At 41.3% G+C, this 8,593-nt stretch overlaps 1 pseudogene across 1 annotated transcript; it reads right to left on the bottom strand.

The window, feature by feature from the left end:
* Window positions 1-605: 605 nt before the first annotated feature.
* Window positions 606-1,556, bottom strand: LOC309975785 (small ribosomal subunit protein uS2-like; annotated as a pseudogene). The gene has a single exon. The product of its transcript is annotated as a small ribosomal subunit protein uS2-like (transcript).
* Between the last annotated feature and the right edge of the window lie 7,037 nt (window positions 1,557-8,593).

Genomic DNA, 8,593 nt, shown 5'->3' with positions numbered 1-8,593 from the left:
CCCTGTGCTATACAGTAGGACCTTGTTGTTTATCCGTTCTATATATAAAAGCTTAATCTGCTAACCCCAACCTCCCACTTCATCCCTATCCCAACCCCCTCACCCTTGGCAACCACCAGTCTGTTCTCTATGTCCGTGAGTCTGTTTCTGTTTTGTAGATAGGTTCACTTGTGTCATATTTTAGATTCCACTTATAAATGATATCATATGGTATTTATCTTTCTCTTTCTGACTTACTTCACTTTGTATGATAATCTCTAGTTGCATCCATGTTGCTGTGAATGGCATTATTTCGTTCATTTTCATGGCTGAGTAGTATTCCATTGTATATATGTACCACATCTTCTTTGTCCATTCATCTGTTGACAGACATTTAGGTTGTTTCCATGTCTTGTCTATTGTGAATAGTGCTGCTATGAAATAGCGGTGCATGTATCTTTTTGAATTATAGTTTTGTCTGGATATTTGCCTAGGAGTGGGATTGCTTGATCATATTGGTAATTCTATTTTTAGTTTTCTGAGGAACCTCCATACTGTTTTCCACAGTGGCTGCACCAACTTACATTCCTACCAACAGTGTAGGAGGGTTCCCTTTTCTCTGCATCCTCTCCAGCATTTGTTATTTGTAGACTTTTTTTTTTTTTAAACTGTTTGTTTTCCGTCAACCTATTTCCATTTTAAGAGTGTGGAAGAACGGCTTAAGATGATTCACTGGTTCTTCCTACCCATTCAGTGGCCTGAGCAGTGGGAGCTGCAGACCAGTCTTCAGTGTCAGGCTGAGCACTCCAGTCTTCAGTGGGGAACGGCTGAATAGGCACAGAGGGCACCTGCACACATTCGGACCAGTCTGCCACCTCAGGTTGAGAAGCAGTGAACTCAGGATCTGGAACAGACCATTCACTCTGAAATTCCTCCTTGGTCACAGCTTTCTTGGCTGTCACCTGCTCTTCCTTTTCAATCTCTTCAGGATCTCTGTAGAAGCAGAGATCAGCCATGACCTCCCATGGTTGTTCACGGGAGATGGTGCCACGCATGTGCAGAACGTCCTCGGCGAGCATTTACCACATCAGACCCACTGACTGGGCTCCCTTCTTGTTGCATGGGATGGCAATGTCCACATAATACAGAGGAGAGTCTGCGTTACACAAAGCAATAGTAGGCAGGTTAACGTAAGAGGCCTCTGTGAGAGGCTGGTGGTCAGCTCTGGGATCAGTAACCACCGGAAGTCTTGGCTCCCGGAAGGCTGCCTGGATCTGGTCAGTGAAGGTTCCAGGAGTGAAGTGGCTCACAATAGGAGTGGCTCCGGTGGCAGCAGTAAACTTCAGCACAGCTCGCTGGCCAGTATTCCTGGAGGATATGACACTGACATCAGCTGGGTTTTCAATGGCAATAATGGGACGAGCTGCCAAAAGAAGCTTCTCCCAGGTTCTCTTCCTTTTGTACATGTACTATTCCATTTGGAAGTCAAGGTTGCTGCCACTTAAGTGGGTTCCTGCTGCAAGGAATTTGAAGACATCCTCCTCCTTCATTTGCAGGACATCAAGGGCTCCAAACATTGTGGAAGTTTCCCTTTAAGTTACGATGGGAGGGCTAGAGCTTCAAGATGGCAGAAGAGTAAGATGTGGAGATCACCTTCCTCCCCACAAATACATAAGAAATACATCTATATGTGGAACAACCCCTACAGAACACCTACTGAAAGCTGGCAGAAGACCTCAGACCTCCCAAAAGGCAAGAAACTCCCCCACGTACCTGGGTAGGGCAAAAGAAAAAAGAAAAAACAGAGACAAAAGAATGGGGACGGGTCCTGCACCAGTGGGAGGGAGCTGTGAAGGAGGAAAAGTTTCCACACACTAGGAAGCCCCTTGGCGGGTGGCGGAGACTGTGGGTGGCGAAGGGGGGAAGCTTCAGAGCCACGGAGGGGAGAGCAGCAACAGGGGTGCAGAGGGCAAAGCAGAGAGAGTCCTGCACGGAGGATCGGTGCCTGCAAGCTCTCACCAGCCCGAGAGGCTTGTCTGCTCACCCGCCGCGACGGGTGGGAGCTGGGAGCTGAGGCTCCGGCTTTGGTGGTTAGATCCCAGGGAGAGGACTGGGGTTGGCTGCGTTAACACAGCCTGAACGGGGCTAGTGCACCACAGCTAGCTGCGAGTGTGTCCAGGAAAAGGTCTGGAGCTGCCAAAGAAGCGAGAGACTTTTTCTTCCCTCTTTGTTTCCTGGTGCGCGAGGAGAGGGGATTAAGAGCGCTGCTTAAAGGAGCTCCAGAGACGGGCGCGAGCCGCGGCTAAAAGCGCGGACCCCAGAGACGGGCATGAGACGCTAAGGCTGCTGCTGCTGCCACCACGAAGCCTGTGTGCGAGCACAGGTCACTATCCACACCTCCCCTCCCAGGACCTGTGCAGCCGCCACTGCCAGGGTCGCGGGATCCAGGGACAACTTCCCCGGGAGAACTCATGGCGCGCCTCAGGCTGGTGCAACTTCATGCTGGCCTCTGCTGCCGCAGGCTCGCCTCGCATTCCGTACCTCTCCCTCCCCCCAGTCTGAGTGAGCCAGAGCCCCCGAATCAGCTGCTCCTTTAACCCCATCCTGTCCCAGCGGTAACAAGTGCCCTCAGGTGACCTACACGCAGAGGCGGGGCCAAATCCAAAGCTGAGCCCCTGTGAGCTGTGCGAACAAAGAAGAGAAAGGGAAATCTCTCCCAGCAGCCTCAGAAGCAGCGGATTAAAGCTCCACAATCAACTTGACGTACCCAATATCTGTGGAATACATGAATAGACAACGAATCATCCCAAATTGAGGCAGTGGACTTTGGGAACAACGATATATATATATATATATATATATATACACATATATATATATGTATATATATATATATGTATATATTTTTCATTTTCTGTGGATGACAGGGTCTTGGTGCTCCAGCCGGGCATCAGGCCTATGCCTCTGAGGTGGGAGAGCTGAGTTCAAAACACTGGTCCACCAAAGACCTCCCAGTTCCACGTAATATCAAATGGCGAAAATCTCCCAAAGATCTCCATCTCAATGCCAAGACCCAGCTCCACTCAATGACCAGCAAGCTACAGTGCAGGACACCCCAAGCCAAATAAATAGCAAGACAGGAACACAACCCCACCCATTAGCAGACAGGCTGCCTAAAATCATAAGTTCAGAGACATCCCAAAACACACCACTGGAAGTGGTCCTGCCCACCAGAAAGACAAGATCCAGCCTCATCCACCAGAACACAGGCACCAGTTCCTTCTATCAGGAAGCCTACACAACCCACTGAACCAACATTAGTCATTGGGGGCAGACAACAAAAACAACAGGAATTACGAACCTGCAGCCTGTGAAAAGGAGACCCCAAACACAGTAAGTCAGGCAAAATGAGAAGACAGAGAAATACACAACAGATGAAGGAGCAAGGTAAAAACCCACCAAACCAAACAAATGAAGAGGAAATAGGCAGTCTATCTGAAAAAGAATTCAGAATAATGACAGTAAAGATGATCCAAAATCTGGGAAATAGAATGGAGAAAATACAAGAAATGTTTAACAAGGACCCAGAAGAACTAAAGAGCAAATAAACAAAGATGAACAACACAATAAATGAAATTTAAAATATTCTAGAAGGAATCAATAACAGAATAACTGAGGAAGAAGAATGGATAAGTGACCTTGACAGTAAAATAGTGGAAATGACTACTGCAGAGCAGAATAAAGAAAAAAGAATGAAAAGAATTGAGGACAGCCTCAGAGACCTCTGGGACAACATTAAATGCACCAACATTTGAATTATAGGGGTCCCAGAAGAAGAGAAAAAGAAAGGGACTGAGACAGTATTTGAAGAGATTATAGTTGAAAACTTCCCTAACATGGGAAAGGAAATAGTCAAGTCCGGAAGCACAGAGAGTCCCATACAGGATAAATCCAAGGAGAAATATGCCAAAACACATATTAACCAAACCATCAAAAATTAAATACAAAGAAAAAATATTAAAAGCAACAAGGGAAAAACAACAAATAGCATACAAGGGAATCCTGCAAGACAGAAGGGAGTGGCAGGACATTTTAAAGTGATGAAAGGGAAAAAGCTACAACCAAGATTACTCTACCCAGCAAGGATCTCATTCAGATTTGACGGAGAAATTAAAACCTTTAGAGACAAGCAAAAGCTAAGAGAATTCAGCACCACCAAACCAGCTTTACAACATATGCTAAAGGAACTTCTCTAGGCAGGAAACACAAGAGAAGGAAAAGACCTACAATAATAAACTGAAAACAATTAAGAAAATGGTAATAGAAACATACATATTGATAATTACCTTGAATGTAAATAGATTAACTGTTTCAACCAAAAGACATAGACTGGCTGAATGGATACAAAAACAATACCCGTATATATGCTGTCTACAAGAGACCCACTTCAGACCTAGGGACACATACAGGCTGAAAGTGAGGGGATGGAAAAAGATATTCCATGCAAATGGAAATCAAAAGAAAGCTGGAGTAGCAATTCTCATATCAGTCAATATGACTTTAAAACAAAGACTATTACAAGAGCCAATGAAGGACACTACATAATGATCAAGGGATCAATCCAAGACGAAGATATAACAATTGTAAATATTTATGCACCCAACATAGGAGCACCTCAGTACATAAGGCAAATACTAACAGCCATAAAAGGGGAAATCCACAGTAACACATTCATAGTAGGGGACTTTAACACCCCACTTTCACCAATGGAAAGATCATCCAAAATGAAAATAAATAAGGAAACACAAGCTTTAAATGATACAGTAAACAAGATGGACTTAATTGATATTTATAGGACATTCCATCCAAAACAACAGAATACACATTTTTCTCAAGTGCTCATGGAACATTCTCCAGGATAGATCATACCTTGGGTCACAAATCAAGCCTAGGTAAATTTAAGAAAATTGAAATTGTATCCAGTATCTTTTCTGACAACAATGCTATGAGACTAGATATCAATTACAGGAAAAAACCTGTAAAACATACAAACACATGGAGGCTAAACAATACACTACTTAATAACCAAGAGATCACTGAAGAAATCAAAGAGGAAATCAAAAAATACCTATAAAGAAATGACAATGAAAACACGACGACCCCAAAGCTATGGGATGCAGCAAAAGCAGTTCTAAGAGGGAAGTTCATAGCAATACAATCCTACCTTAAGAAACAAGAAACATCTCAAATAAACAACCTAACCTTACACCTAAAGCAATTAGAGAAAGAAGAACCAAAAACCCTCAAAGTTAGCAGAAGGAAAGAAATCATAAAGATCAGATCAGAAATAAATGAAAAAGAAATGAAGGAAACAATAACAAAGATCAATAATACTAAAAGCTGTTTTTTTTTGGAAGATAAACAAACTTGATAAACCATTAGCCAGACTTGTCAAGAAAAAAGAGGGAGAGGACTCAAATCAATAAGATTAGAAATGAAAAAGGAGAAGTTACAACAGACACTGCAGAAATACAAAGCATCCTAAGAGACTACTACAAGCAACTCTATGCCTATAAAATGGACAACCTGGAAGAAATGGAAAAATTCTTAGAAAAGCAAAATCTTCTGAGACTGAACCAGGAAGAAATAGAAAATATAAACAGACCAGTGACAAGCACCGAAATTGAAACTGTGATTAAAAATCTTCCAACAAACAAAAACCCAGGACCAGATGGCTTCACAGATGAATTCTATCAAACATTTAGCGAAGAGCTAACACCTATCCTTCTCAAACTCTTCCAAAATATGGCAGAGGGAGGAACACTCCCAAACTCATCCTACGAGACCACTATCACCCTGATACCAAAACCAGAGAAAGATGTTACAAAGGAAGAAAACTACAGGTCAATATCACTGGTGAATATAGATGCAAAAATCCTCAACAAAATACTTGCAAACAGACTCCAACAGCACATTAAAAGGATCATACACCATGATCAAGTGGGGTTTATCCCAGGAATGCAAGGATTCTTCAATATACACAAATGAATCAATGTGATACACCATATTAACAAACTGAAGAATAAAACCATATGATCAGCTCAATAGATGCAGTAAAAACTTTCGACAAAATTCAACATTGATTTATGATAATAACCCTCCAGAAAGTAGGCATAGATGGAACTTACCTCAACATAATAAAGGCCATATATGACAAACGCACAGCCAACATCGTCCACAATGGTGAAAAACTGAAATCATTTCCGCTAAGATCAGGAAAAGACAAGGTTGTCCACTCTCACCACTATTACTTAACATTGCTTTGGAAGTTTTAGCCACAGCAATCAGAGAAGAAAAAGAAATAAAAGGAATCCAAATTGGAAAAGAAGAAGTGAAGTTGTCACTGTTTTCAGATGACATAATACTGTACATAGAGAATCCTACAAGATGCTACCAGAAAACTATTAGAGCTAGAACACTCTATGACATAAATCACAGCAAGATCCTTTTTGACCCACCTCCTAGAAAAATGGAAATAAAAACAAAAATAAACAAATGGGACCTAATGAAACTTAAATGCTTTTGCTCAGCAATGGTAACCATGAACAAAACAAAAATTCAACCCTAAGAATGGGAGAAAATATTTGCAAATGAAGCAACTGACAAAGGATTAATCTTCAAAATTTACAAGCAGCTCATGCAGCTCAATATCAAAAAAACAAACAACCCAATCCAAAAATGGGCAGAAGATCTAAATAGACATTTCTACAAAGAAGATATACAGATTGCCAAAGAACACATGAAAGAATGCTCAACATCATTAATCATTAGAGAAATACAAATAAAAACTACAGTGTGATATCATCTCACGCCAGTCAGAATGGCCATAATCAAAAAATTTACAAACAGTAAATGCTGGAGAAGGTGTGGAGAAAAGGGAATCCTCTTGCACTGTTGGTGGCAATATAAATTGATACAGCCACTATGGAGAACAGTATGGAGGTTCTTTAAAAAACTAAAAGTAGAACTACCGTAGGACCCAGCAATCCCACTACTGGGCATATACCCTGAGAAAGCCATATTTCAAAAAGAGTCATGTACCACAATGTTCATTGCAGCTCTATTTACAATGGCCAGGACATGGAAGCAACCTAAGTGTCCACTGACAGATAAATGGATAAAGAAGTTGTGGCACATATATACAATGGAATATTATTCAGTCATAAAAAGAAACAAAATAGAGTTATTTGTAGTGAGCTGGATGGACCTAGAGTCTATCATACAGAGTGACGTAAGTCAGAAAGAGAAAAACAAATACCATATGCTAACACATATATATGGAATCTAAAAAAAAAAAAGTTCTTGCAGAACCTAGGGGCAGGATGGGAATAAAGACTCAGACCTACTAGAGAGTGGACTTGAGGACACTGGGAGGGGTAGGGTAAGCTGGGACAATGTGAGAGAGTGGAATGGACATATATACACTACCAAATGTAAAATAGATAGTTAATGGGAAGCAGCTGCATAGCACAGGGAGATCAGCTTGGTGGTTTGTGACCACCTAGAGGGGTGGGATATGGAGGGTGGAAGGGAGGGAGATGCAAGAGGAAAGAGATATGGGGATATATGTATATGTATAACTGATTCACTTTGTTATAAAGCAGAAACTAACACACCACTGTAAAGCAATTATACTCCAATAAAGATGTTAAAAAAAAATGTACAGTGGGGATCCAGAACAACTCCGTATGGACCCCTGTCTGTGTAGCATGGAAAGCTACTTGTAGACTTTTTTTTTTTTACAACCCTGTTAGTATTTGCCTTATGTATTGAGGTGCTCCTATGTTGGGTGCATAAATATTTACAATTGTTATATCTTCTTCTTGGATCGATCCCTTGATCATTATGTAGTGTCCTTCTTTGTCTCTTCTAATAGTATTTATTTGAAAGTCTATTTTGTCTGATATGAGAATTGCTACTCCAGCTTTCTTTTGGTTTCCATTTGCATGAAATATCTTTTTCCATCCCCTTACTTTCAGTCTGTATGTGTCTCTAGTTCTGAAGTGGGTCTCTTGTAGATAGCAAATATATGGGTCTTGTTTTTGTATCCATTCAGCCAATCTGTGTCTTTTGGTGGGAGCATTTAGTCCATTTACATTTAAGGTAATTATTGGTATGTATGTTCCTATTCCCATTTTCTTAATTGTTTTGGGTTCGTTATTGTAGGTATTTTCCTTCTCTTGTGTTTCTTGCCTAGAAAAGTTCCTTTAGCAGTTGTTGTAAAGCTGATTTGGTGGTGCTGAACTCTCTCAGCTTTTGCTTGTCTCTAAAGGTTTTAATTTCTCCATCAAATCTGAATGAGATCCTTGCTGGGTAGAGTAATCTTGGTTGCAGGTTTTTCTCCTTCATCACTTTAAATATGTCCTGCCAGTCCCTTCTGGCTTGCAGAGTTTCTGCTGAAAGATCAGCTGTTAACCTTATGGGGATTCCCTTGTGTGTTGTTTTTCCCTTGCTGCTTTTAATATGTATTCTTTGTATTTAATTTTTGACAGTTTGATTAATATGTGTCTTGGCGTATTTCTCCTTGGATTTATCCTGTATGGGACTCTCTGTG

This window comes from Leucopleurus acutus (genome assembly GCF_964270905.1).
Source record: "Leucopleurus acutus genome assembly, chromosome: 2".
Classification (NCBI taxonomy): Eukaryota; Metazoa; Chordata; class Mammalia; order Artiodactyla; family Delphinidae; genus Leucopleurus; species Leucopleurus acutus.
This window is presented reverse-complemented; position numbering and strand designations above follow the sequence as displayed.